Source organism: Triturus cristatus, chromosome 5_1 (assembly GCF_964204655.1).
Source record: "Triturus cristatus chromosome 5_1, aTriCri1.1, whole genome shotgun sequence".
NCBI classification, from domain to species: domain Eukaryota; kingdom Metazoa; phylum Chordata; class Amphibia; order Caudata; family Salamandridae; genus Triturus; species Triturus cristatus.
The window spans coordinates 1015916418-1015927128 of NC_140587.1; positions in this window are offsets into that span (position 1 = coordinate 1015916418).

Genomic DNA, 10711 nt, shown 5'->3' on the forward strand with positions numbered 1-10711 from the left:
AAACGCATCACCCCACACGCCAGAGGCACACAAAAGCACCCTTGCGGGAGCCCCTTGCTAACAACAGGCACCAGCACTTTACCCAACGAGGGGTCAAACAAGGACTACATTGCCCAGCATCCTCAGCGATGCCAGGAGGCGGCATTGTGTCACCCCACATCACCGAGGCACACAAAAGCACCCTCTGGCTCCGCCGGTGCAGGAGCCCCTTACTAACAACAAGCAGCAGCACCTTACCCGATGAGGGGGCAAAGCGGGACTACATTGGCCAGCATCCTCAGCACTGCCAGGAGGTGGCAACGCATCACCCCACGCAACAGAGGTGACAAAAGCACCCTCGGGCTCCCGCGGCACGGGAGCGCCTTGCTAACAACAGGCACCAGCACTTTACCGGACGAGAGGGCAAATTGGGACTACATTGCCCAGCATCCTCAGTGGCACCAGGAGGCGGAATCGTGTCACCCCACATCACCGAGGCACACAAAAGCACCCTCAGGCTCCTCCAGTGCAGGAGCCCCTTGCTAACAACAGGCAGCAGCACTTTACCCGATGAGGGGGCAATTCGGGACTACATTGGCCAGCATACTCAGCGATGCCAAGAGGTGCCACCGCGTCACCCTATGCATAGGAGGCGCACAAAAGCACCCTCGGGCTCCCGCGGTGCCAGAGCCCCTTGCTAACCACAGACACCAGCACTTTACCAGACGAGGGGGCAAACCGGTACTACATTGCCCAGCATCCTCAGTGACACCAGGAGGCGGCAGCGCATCACCCCACGTGTCAGAGGCACACAAAAGCACCCTTGCACTCCCGCCACGCAGAGCCCCCTTGCTAACAACAGGCACCAGCACTTTACCCCACGGGGGGCAAACCGGGACTACATTCCCAGGTATCCTCAGCAACGCCAGGAGGCGGAAACGCATCACCCCACACGCCAGAGGCACACAAAAGCACCCTTGCGGGAGCCCCTTGCTAACAACAGGCACCAGCACTTTACCCAACGAGGGGCCAAACAGGGACTACATTGCCCAGCATCCTCAGCGATGCCAGGAGGCAGCATTGTGTCACCCCACATCACCGAGGCACACAAAAGCACCCTCTGGCTCCGCCGGTGCAGGAGCCCCTTGCTAACAACAAGCAGCAGCACCTTACCCGATGAGGGGGCAAAGCGGGACTACATTGGCCAGCATCCTCAGCACTGCCAGGAGGTGGCAACGCATCACCCCACGCAACAGAGGTGACAAAAGCACCCTCGGGCTCCCGCGGCACTGGAGCGCCTTGCTAACAACAGGCACCAGCACTTTACCCGACGAGAGGGCAAATTGGGACTACATTGCCCAGCATCCTCAGTGGCACCAGGAGGCGGAATCGTGTCACCCCACATCACCGAGGCACACAAAAGCACCCTCAGGCTCCTCCAGTGCAGGAGCCCCTTGCTAACAACAGGCAGCAGCACCTTACCCGATGAGGGGGCAAATTGGGACTACATTGGCCAGCATCCTCAGCGCTGCCAGGAGGTGGCAATGCATCTCCCCACGCGCCGGAGGCGCACAAAAGCACCCTCGAGCGCCGCGGAGCGGGACCCCCTTGCAAACAAAAGACACCAGCGCTTTACCGGACGAGTGGGCAAACCGGGACTACATTGCCCAGCATCCTCAGTGATGCCAGGAAGCAGAAACGCTTCACCCACGCGTCAGAGGCGCAAAGGAGCACCCTGGGGCTCCCGCGCCACGGGAGCCCCTTGCTAACAACAGGCAACAGCACTTTACCCGATGAGGGTGCAAACAGGGACTACATTGCCCAACATCCTCAGCGATGCCAGGAGGTGGCATTGTGCCACCCCATGTCCCCGAGGCACACAAAAGCACCCTCGGGCTCCCACGGCACGGGAGCCCCTTGCTAACAACAGGCACCAGCACCTTACCTGATGAGGGGGCAAACCAGGACTACATTGGCCAGCATCCTAAGCGCTGCAAGGAGGTGGCACCACATCACCCCACACGACAGAGGCGCACAAAAGAACCCTTGAGTTGCAGCGGTGTGGGAGCACCTTTCTAACAACAGGTACCAGCACTTTACCGGATGAGGGGGCAAAAATTGACTACATTGGCCAGCATGCTCAGTGCTGCCAGGAGGTGGCAACACATCACCCCACGCGCCGGAGCCGCACAAAAGCACCCTCAGGCTCCCAAGGTGTGGGAGCCCCTTGCTAACAACAGGAACTAGCACTTTACCCGACGAGGGGGCCAATCGGGACTACGTTGCCCAGCATCCTCAGTGATGCCAGGAGGTGGCACCGTGTCACCCCATGCGCCACAGGCACACAAAAGCACACAGGAGCCCCTTGCTAACAACAGGCACCAGCACTTTACTCGATGAGGGGGCAAATCGGGACTACATTGTCCAGCATCCTCAGCAATGCCAGGAAGTGAAATCGCGTCACCCCAGGTCTCCGAGGCGCACAAAAGCACCCGCAGGCTCTCGCAGTAGAGGAGACCATTGCTAACAACAGGCATCAGCACCTTACCCGATGAGGGGGCAAACCGGGACTACATTGGCCAGGATCCTCAGCGCTGCCAGGAGGTGGCAACTCGTCACCCCACGCGCCAGAGGCGCACAAAAAACCCCCGGGCTGCAGCGGTGTGGGAACCCCTTGCTAACAACAGGCACCAGTAGTTTACCGGATGAGGGGGCAAACCAGGACTACATTGGCCAGCATCCTCAGTGCTGCCAGGAGGTGGCAACGCATCACCCCACACGCTGGAGGCGCGCAAAAGCACCCTCGGGGCTCCTGCGGTTTGGGAGCCCCTTGCTAACAACAGACACTAGCACTTTACCCAACGAGGGGGCCAATCGGGACTACGTTGCACAGCATCCTCAGTGACGCCAGGAGGCGGCAACACGTCAACCCATGCGCCAGAGGCGCACAAAAGCACGCATGAGCCCCTTGCTAACAACAGGCGCCAGCAGTTTACCCGACGAGGGGGCAAACCGGGACTACATTGCCCAGCATCCTCAGCGATGCCAGGAGGTGGCATTGCATCACCCCACGTCCCCAAGGCACATAAAAAACAACCTCGGGCTCCCGCGGTGCGGGAGCCCCTTGCTAACAACAGGCACCAGCACTTTACCCGACGAGGGGGCAAACCGGGACTACATTGCCCAGCATCCTCAGCAACGCCAGGGGACCACAATGCGTCACCCCACACGCTAGAGGCGCAAAAAAGCACCCTGGGGCTCCCGCACCACGGGAGTCCCTTGCTAACAACAGGCAACAGCACTTTACCCGACGAGGGTGCAAACAGGGACTACATTGCCCAACATCCTCAGCGATGCCAGGAGGTGGCATCATGCCACCTCATGTCCCCGAGGCACACAAAAGCACCCTCGGGCTCCCACGGCATGGGAGCCCCTTGCTAACAACAGGAACCAGCACCTTACCTGATGAGGGGGCAAACCAGGACTACATTGGCCAGCATCCTCAGCGCTGCCAGGAGGTGGCAACGCATCACCCCAGACGCCAGAGGCGCACAAAAGAACCCTTGGGTTCAGCGGTGTGGGAGCACCTTGCTAACAACAGGAATCAGCACTTTACCGGATGAGGGGGCAAACAGGGACTACATTGGCCGGCATCCTCAGTGCTGCCAGGAGGTGGCAACACATCACCCCATGCGCCGGAGCCGCACAAAAGCACCCTCTGTCTCCCAAGGTGTGGAAGCCCCTTGCTAACAACAGGAACTAGCACTTTACCCGACGAGGGGGCCAATCGGGACTACGTTGCCCAGCATCCTCAGTGATGCCAGGAGGCAGCACCGTGTCACCCCATGCGCCAGAGGCACACAAATGCACACAGGAGCCCCTTGCTAACAACAGGCACCAGCACTTTACTCGACGAGGGGGCAAATCGGGACTACATTGTCCAGCATCCTCAGCAATGCCAGGAAGTGAAATCGCGTCCCCCCAGGTCTCCGAGGCGCACAAAAGCATCCTCGGGGTCTCGCGGTATAGGAGACCATTACTAACAATAGGCATCAGCACCTTACCCGATGAGGTGGCAAACCGGGACTACATTGGCCACGCGTCACCCCACGTGCCAGAGGCGCACACAAGAACCCCCGGGCTGCAGCAGTGTGGGAACCCCTTGCTAACAACAGGCACCAGTAGTTTAGCGGATGAGGGAGCAAACCAGGACTACATTGGCCAGCATCCTCAGTGCTGCCAGGAGGTGGCAACGCATCACCCTACGCGCTGGAGGTGCGCAAAAGCACCCTTGGGCTCCTGCGGTTTGAGAGCCCCTTGCTAACAACAGACACTAGCACTTTACCCGACGAGGGGGCCAATCGGGACTACGTTGCCCAGCATCCTCACTGACGCCAGGAGGCGGCAACACGTCAACCCATGCGCCAGAGGCGCACAAAAGCAAGCAGGAGCCCCTTGCTAACAACAGGCACCAGCAGTTTACCAGACAAGGGGGCAAACCGGGACTACATTGCCCAGCATCATCAGCGATGCCAGGAAGTGACATCGCGTCACCCCACGTCGCCGAGGCACAAAAAAGCACCCTTGGTCTCCCGCGGTACAGGAGCCCATTACTAACAACAGGCAACAGCACCTTACCGGATGAGGGAGCAAACCGGGACTACATTGGCCAGCATCCTCAGCGCTGCCAGGAGGTGGCAAAGTGTCAACCCACGCGCCAGAGGCTCACAAAAGAACTCCCGGGCTGCAGCGCTGTGGGAGCCCCATGCTAACAACAGGTACCAGTAGTTTACCGGATGAGGGGGCAAACTGGGACTAAATTGGCCAGCATCCTCAGTGCTGCCAGGAGGTGGCAACGCATCACTCCATGCGCCAGAGGCGCACAAAAGCACCCTCGGGCTCCCGTGGTGTGGGAGCCCCTTGCTAACAACAGGCAACAGCACTTTACCCGACGAGGGGGCCAATCGGGACTACGTTGCCCAGCATCCTCAGTGACGCCAGGAGGCGGCAACACGTCAACCCATGCGCCAGAGGCGCACAAAAGCACGCAGGAGCCCCTTGCTAACAACAGGCACCAGCAGTTTACCCGACAATCGGGCAAACCGGGACTATATTGCCCAGCATCCTCAGCAATGCCAGGAGATGGCATTGCATCACCTCACGTCCCCAAGGCACACAAAAGCATCCTCGGGCTCCCGCGGGGCAGGAGCCCCTTGCTAACAACAGGCACCAGTACTTTACCCGACGAGGGGGCAAACCGGGACTACATTGCCCAGCATCCTAAGCAACGCCAGGAGACCGCAATGCGTCACCCCACATGCTAGAGGCGCAGAAATGCACCCTCGGGCTCCCGCAGCGCGGGAGCCCCTTGTTAACAACAGGCACCAGCACTTTATCCGATGAGGGGGCAAACAGGGACTACATTGCCCAGCATCTTCAGCGATGCCAGGAGGCAGAAACACGTCACTTCATGCGCCAGAGGTGCAAAAAAGCACCCTTGGGGATTCTGCGGCACAGGAGCCCCTTGCTAACAACAGGCACCAGCACTTTACCCAACGAGGGGGCAAACCGGGACTACATTGCCCAGCATTCTCAGCGACGCCAGGAGGCGGCAATGCCTCATCCCACATGCCGGAGGCACAAAAAAGCACTCTCGGGCTACAGCAGAGCAGGAGCCCCTTGCTAACAACAGGCACCAGCACTATACCCAGCGAAGGGGCAAACCGGGACTACATTGCCCAGCATCCTCAGCGATGCCAGGAAGTGACATCGCGTCACCCCACGTCCCCGAGGCACACAAAAGCACCCTCGGGCTCCCGCGGTACAGGCTAACAACAGGCACCAGCACCTTACCCGATGAGGGGGCAAACCGGGACTACATTGGCCAGCATCCTCAGTGCTGCCAGGAGGTGGCAATGCGTCACCCCACGCACCAGAGGCGCACAAAAGAACCCCCGGGCTGCAGCGGTGTGGGAGCCCCTTGCTAACAACAGGCACCAGTAGTTTACAGGATGAGGGGGCAAACTGGGACTACATTGGCCAGCATCCTCAGTGCTGCCAGGAGGTGGCAACGCATCACCCCATGCGCCGGAGGCGCACAAAAGCACCCTTGGGCTCCAGCGGCGTGGGAGCCCCTTGCTAACAACAGGCAACAGCACTTTACCCGACGAGTGGGCCAATCGGGACTACATTGCCCAGCATCCTCAGTGATGCCAGGAGGCGGCAATGCGTCACCCCATGCACCAGAGGTGCACAAAAGCACGCGGGAGCCGCTTGCTAACAACAGGAACCAGCACTTTACCAGACGAGGGGGAAAATTGGGACTACATTGCCTAGCATCCTCAGCAACGCCAGGAGGTGGCAACGCGTTACCCTATGCGCCACAGGTGCACAAAAGCCTCCTCGGGCGCCTGCGGCACGGGACACCATTGCTAACAACAGGCACCATCACTTTAGCCGACGAGGGGGCAAATTGGGACTACACTGCCCAGCATCCTCAGCGATGCCAAGAGGCATCAACGCATCACATAGGGGGCACATAAAAGCACCCTCGGGCTCCCGCGGAGCCGAAGCCATTTCCTAACCACAGACACCAGCACTTTACCAGACGAGGGGGCAAACCGGGACTACATTGCCCAGCATCCTCAGTGACACCAGGAGGTGGCAGCGGGTCACCCCACATGTCAGAGGCACACAAAAGCACCCTTGCTCTCCCGCCGCACAGGAGCCCCTTGCTAACAACAGGCACCAGCACTTTACCCGACGAGGGGCCAAACTGGGACTACATTGCCCAGCATCCTCAGCGATGCCAGGAGGCGGCATCATGTCACCCCACATCACGGAGGCACACAAAAGCACCCTCGGGCTCCCCCTGTGCAGGAACCCTTGCAAACAAAACAACAGGCAGCAGCACCTTAACCGATGAGGGGGCAAAGCAGGACTACATTGGCCAGCATCCTCAGCACTGCCAGGAGGTAGCAACGCATCACCCCACGCGCCGGAGGAGACAAAAGCACCCTCGGGCTCCCGCGGCACGGAAGCCCCTTGCTAACAAAAGGCACCAGCACTTTACCCGACGAGGGGGCAAATTGGGACTACATTGGCCAGCATCCTCAGCGACGCCAGGAGGTGGCATCGTGTCACCCCACGTCACCGTGGCACAAAAAAGCACCCTCGGGACCCCCTTGCTAACAACAGACACCAGCGCTTTACCTGACAAGAGGGCAAACCGGGACTACATGTCCACCATCCTCAGTGATACCAGGAGGCAGAAACACGTCACCCCATGTGCCAGAGGTGCAAAAAAGCACCCTGGGGCTCCCGCTGCACGGGACCCCCTTGCTAACATCAGGCACCAGCACTTTGCTCAACGAGGGGGCGAACCGGGACTACATTGCCCAGCCTCCTCAGCGATGCCAGGGGGTGGCATCACGCCACCCCACGTCCCCGAGGCACACAAAAGCACCCGCGGGCTCCCACGGTGCGGAGCCCCTTGCTAACAACAGGCACCAGCACCTTACCCGACAAGGGGGCAAGTCGGGACTATATTCCCAGCATCCTCAGCAATGCCAGGAGGTGGCAACGCGTCACCCTATGCGCCGAAGGCGCTCAAAAGCACCCTCGGGCGCCTGCGGCGCGGGACCCCCTTGCTAACAACAGGCACCAGTACTTTACCCGACGAGGGGGCAAACCGGGACTACATTGCTCAGCATCCTCAGCGACGCCAGGAGACCGCAATGCGTCACCCCACATGCTGGAGGCACAGAAAAGCACCCTTGGGATCCCGCAGCACGGGAGCCCCTTGCTAACAACAGGCACCAGCACTTTATATAACGAGGGGGCAAACCGGGACTACATTGTCCAGCATCCTCAGCGATGCCAGGAGGCAGAAACACGTCACCCCACGCGCGAGAGGCGCAAAAAAGCACCCTGGGGCTCACGCGGCACACAAGCCCCTTGCTAACAACAGACACCAGCACTTTACCCGACGAGGGGGCAAACCGGGACTACATTGCCCAAGATTCTCAGTGATGCCAGGAGGCGGCAATGCATCCCCCCACATGCCGGAGGCACACAAAAGTACCCTCGGGCTCCAGCAGAGCAGGAGCCCCTTGCTAACAACAGGCAGCAGCCCCTTACCCGATGAGGGGGCAAAGCGGGACTACATTGGCCAGCATCCTCAGCACTGCCAGGAGGTAGCAACGCATCACCCATGCGTCGGAGGCGCACAAAAGTACCCTCAGGCTCCCATGGCACAGAAGCCCCTTGCTAACAACTGCACCAGCACTTTAGCCGACGAGGGGGCAAATTGGGACTACACTGCCCAGCATCCTCAGCGATGCCAAGAGGCGTCACCGCATCACCCTATGCATAGGAGGCACATAAAAGCACCCTCGGACGCCCGCGGTGCCGAAGACCCTTGCTAACCACAGACACCAGCACATTACCAGACGAGAGGGCAAACCGGGACTACATTGCCCAGCATCCTCAGTGACACCAGGAGGCGGCAGCGCATCACCTCACATGCCGGAGGCACACAAAAGCACTCTTAAGCTCCCACCGTGTAGGAGACCCTTGCTAACAACAGGCACCAGCACTTTACTCGACGAGGGGGAAACCGGGACTACATTGCCCAGCATCCTCAGCGGTGTCAGGAGGCGGCATCGTGTCACCCCACGTCCCCGAGGCACACAAAAGCACCCTCGGGCTCCCGCGGTGCAGGAGCCCCTTGCTAACAACAGGCACCAGCACCTTACCTGATGAGGGGGCAAACTGGGACTACATTGGCTGGCATCCTCAGCGCTGCTAGGAGGTGGCAACGCATCACCCCATGTGCCAAAGGTGCACAAAAGCACCCTCGGGCTCCCGCGGCACGGAAGTCCCTTGCTAACAACAGGCACCAGCACTTTAGCCGACGAGGGGGCAAATTGGGACTACACTGCCCAGCATCCTCAGCGATGCCAAGAGGCGTCACTGCGTCACCCAATACATAGGAGGCGCACAAAAGCACCCTTGGGCTCCCACGGTACCAAAGCCCCTTGCTAACCACAGACACCAGCACTTTACCACACTAGGGGGCAAACCGGGACTACATTGCACAGCATCCTCAGTGACACCAGGAAGCGGCACCGCGTCACCCCACATGTCAGAGGTGTAGGAGAGTAGGAGCTGCACTTATGTTGCCCCCACTTTTTTTCTGATGTATACACTGGTTTCTGTTAAATCAATGAGGACATTGTTCCATGTTGGCGGTGAAAACAAAATTAGTGAACACCTGCTCAACAAAAGAAGGAGTAAAAAGACAAAGAAGAGAGAGAGAGAGAGAGTGTAGAGGGGGGGGGGAAGTAGAGGGGAGGTAGGGGTGAAGGTGAAAAGAGGCAGAGAGAACTATCCCCAGTATCAAGGATCCAATCCCGAAGGGGAGGACTCAATAAGGCCTCTTGTTGGCCCTCACACACCCCAAAGGATGTCTTGCTTGCTTCATCATTGGGCTTGTTATTGCTCCTCGTCGGGCCGAAGGGTCTCTTTGTTTGAGGTCTTTTAAAGAGAAAAGCCGATAGGTGAGTGCGAGTGTGTGGGATAAAAATGGTGGTGGATCCAAGAGGTAGGTGGTTACGTGCGTGCAAAGTGTGTGGATAAAATTACCTAGGGGTGTCCAAAAAACGCTGTTTTAATGTAACGGGACCCCTGGTAAAGTAAAAAGACCGGTAGGTCGGGGAGTCACTAATGAGCGCAAGGTGCTAGTGTGACTCATAAAGAGGTCGACATGTTTCACGCCTAATAAGCTTGGGAAGGTCAGTGGCGTTTCTTCAGGACCTAGTTGAGTGAAAGGGTGTGCACGATACAGACGGGGGTTCCAGGAATTGGAAGGGTAACCCGCGTCAATGGAAGGTGGTGTAAGGTACAGAACTGCGGGGTACAATGACCGAGTTAGCAGTGTGAGTCAAAGAATGATCTCTACGAAGCGTACCGAACTTGTGTTACCGTCGTAAGTGTTAGTGAGGGCTTCATAGGTATTGCCGTGGCTGCCTGCGCCCTATTTGGGTTGCGTCGGGGGCCGGCTCATTCAGCACCTACCCTCTGCCAGCGGCTGCCACTGGTTTCTGGCCTAGTCTGGCTGGGTCCCTGTTAATCAGGGCCCCGGTCTCTCTGTTCTCTCTAAACAACTTGGTGTGCATATTATATGCACTAGTGATTGGATACTGTGGTACCTTATGAGCCCCTAGTATATGGTACCTTAGGTACCTAGGGCATTGGTACTTCACAGGCCTGTCAGGGGCTGCAGCATGTATTATGCCACCCCTGGGAAGCATTCTCAATCCGACACCACAGGCCTGCTACTGCAGCCTGTGTGAGGTAGTGTTAGCACTCCTCACTGAGGTATAGGTTTCTATATCTCACCATACACACACATATAAACCTGTCAGCCACCTGTATGGCAGGCCCTATCAATCCTGTGGGCAGGGTGCTTGGTTTACTATGTGAGGGGGTGCCTCTGCATGAGCAGGACCCCTCTGCAGCTACCAGAGTCTATTCTCTATAGCTGTTTGTGGATGCGGTTAAACCATATACTTTTAAGTGCATTATAACCATGCGGTAAATGCTAACTTTGGAATGACTGCATCAAAACATGTTGTGTTTGGTGTCAAACAACTTGGAATCATACCCCCACACCAGTAACTGGTGTGGGAGTATGATCCCACCCTTCTAGAGGGGATGATATGTACCCACT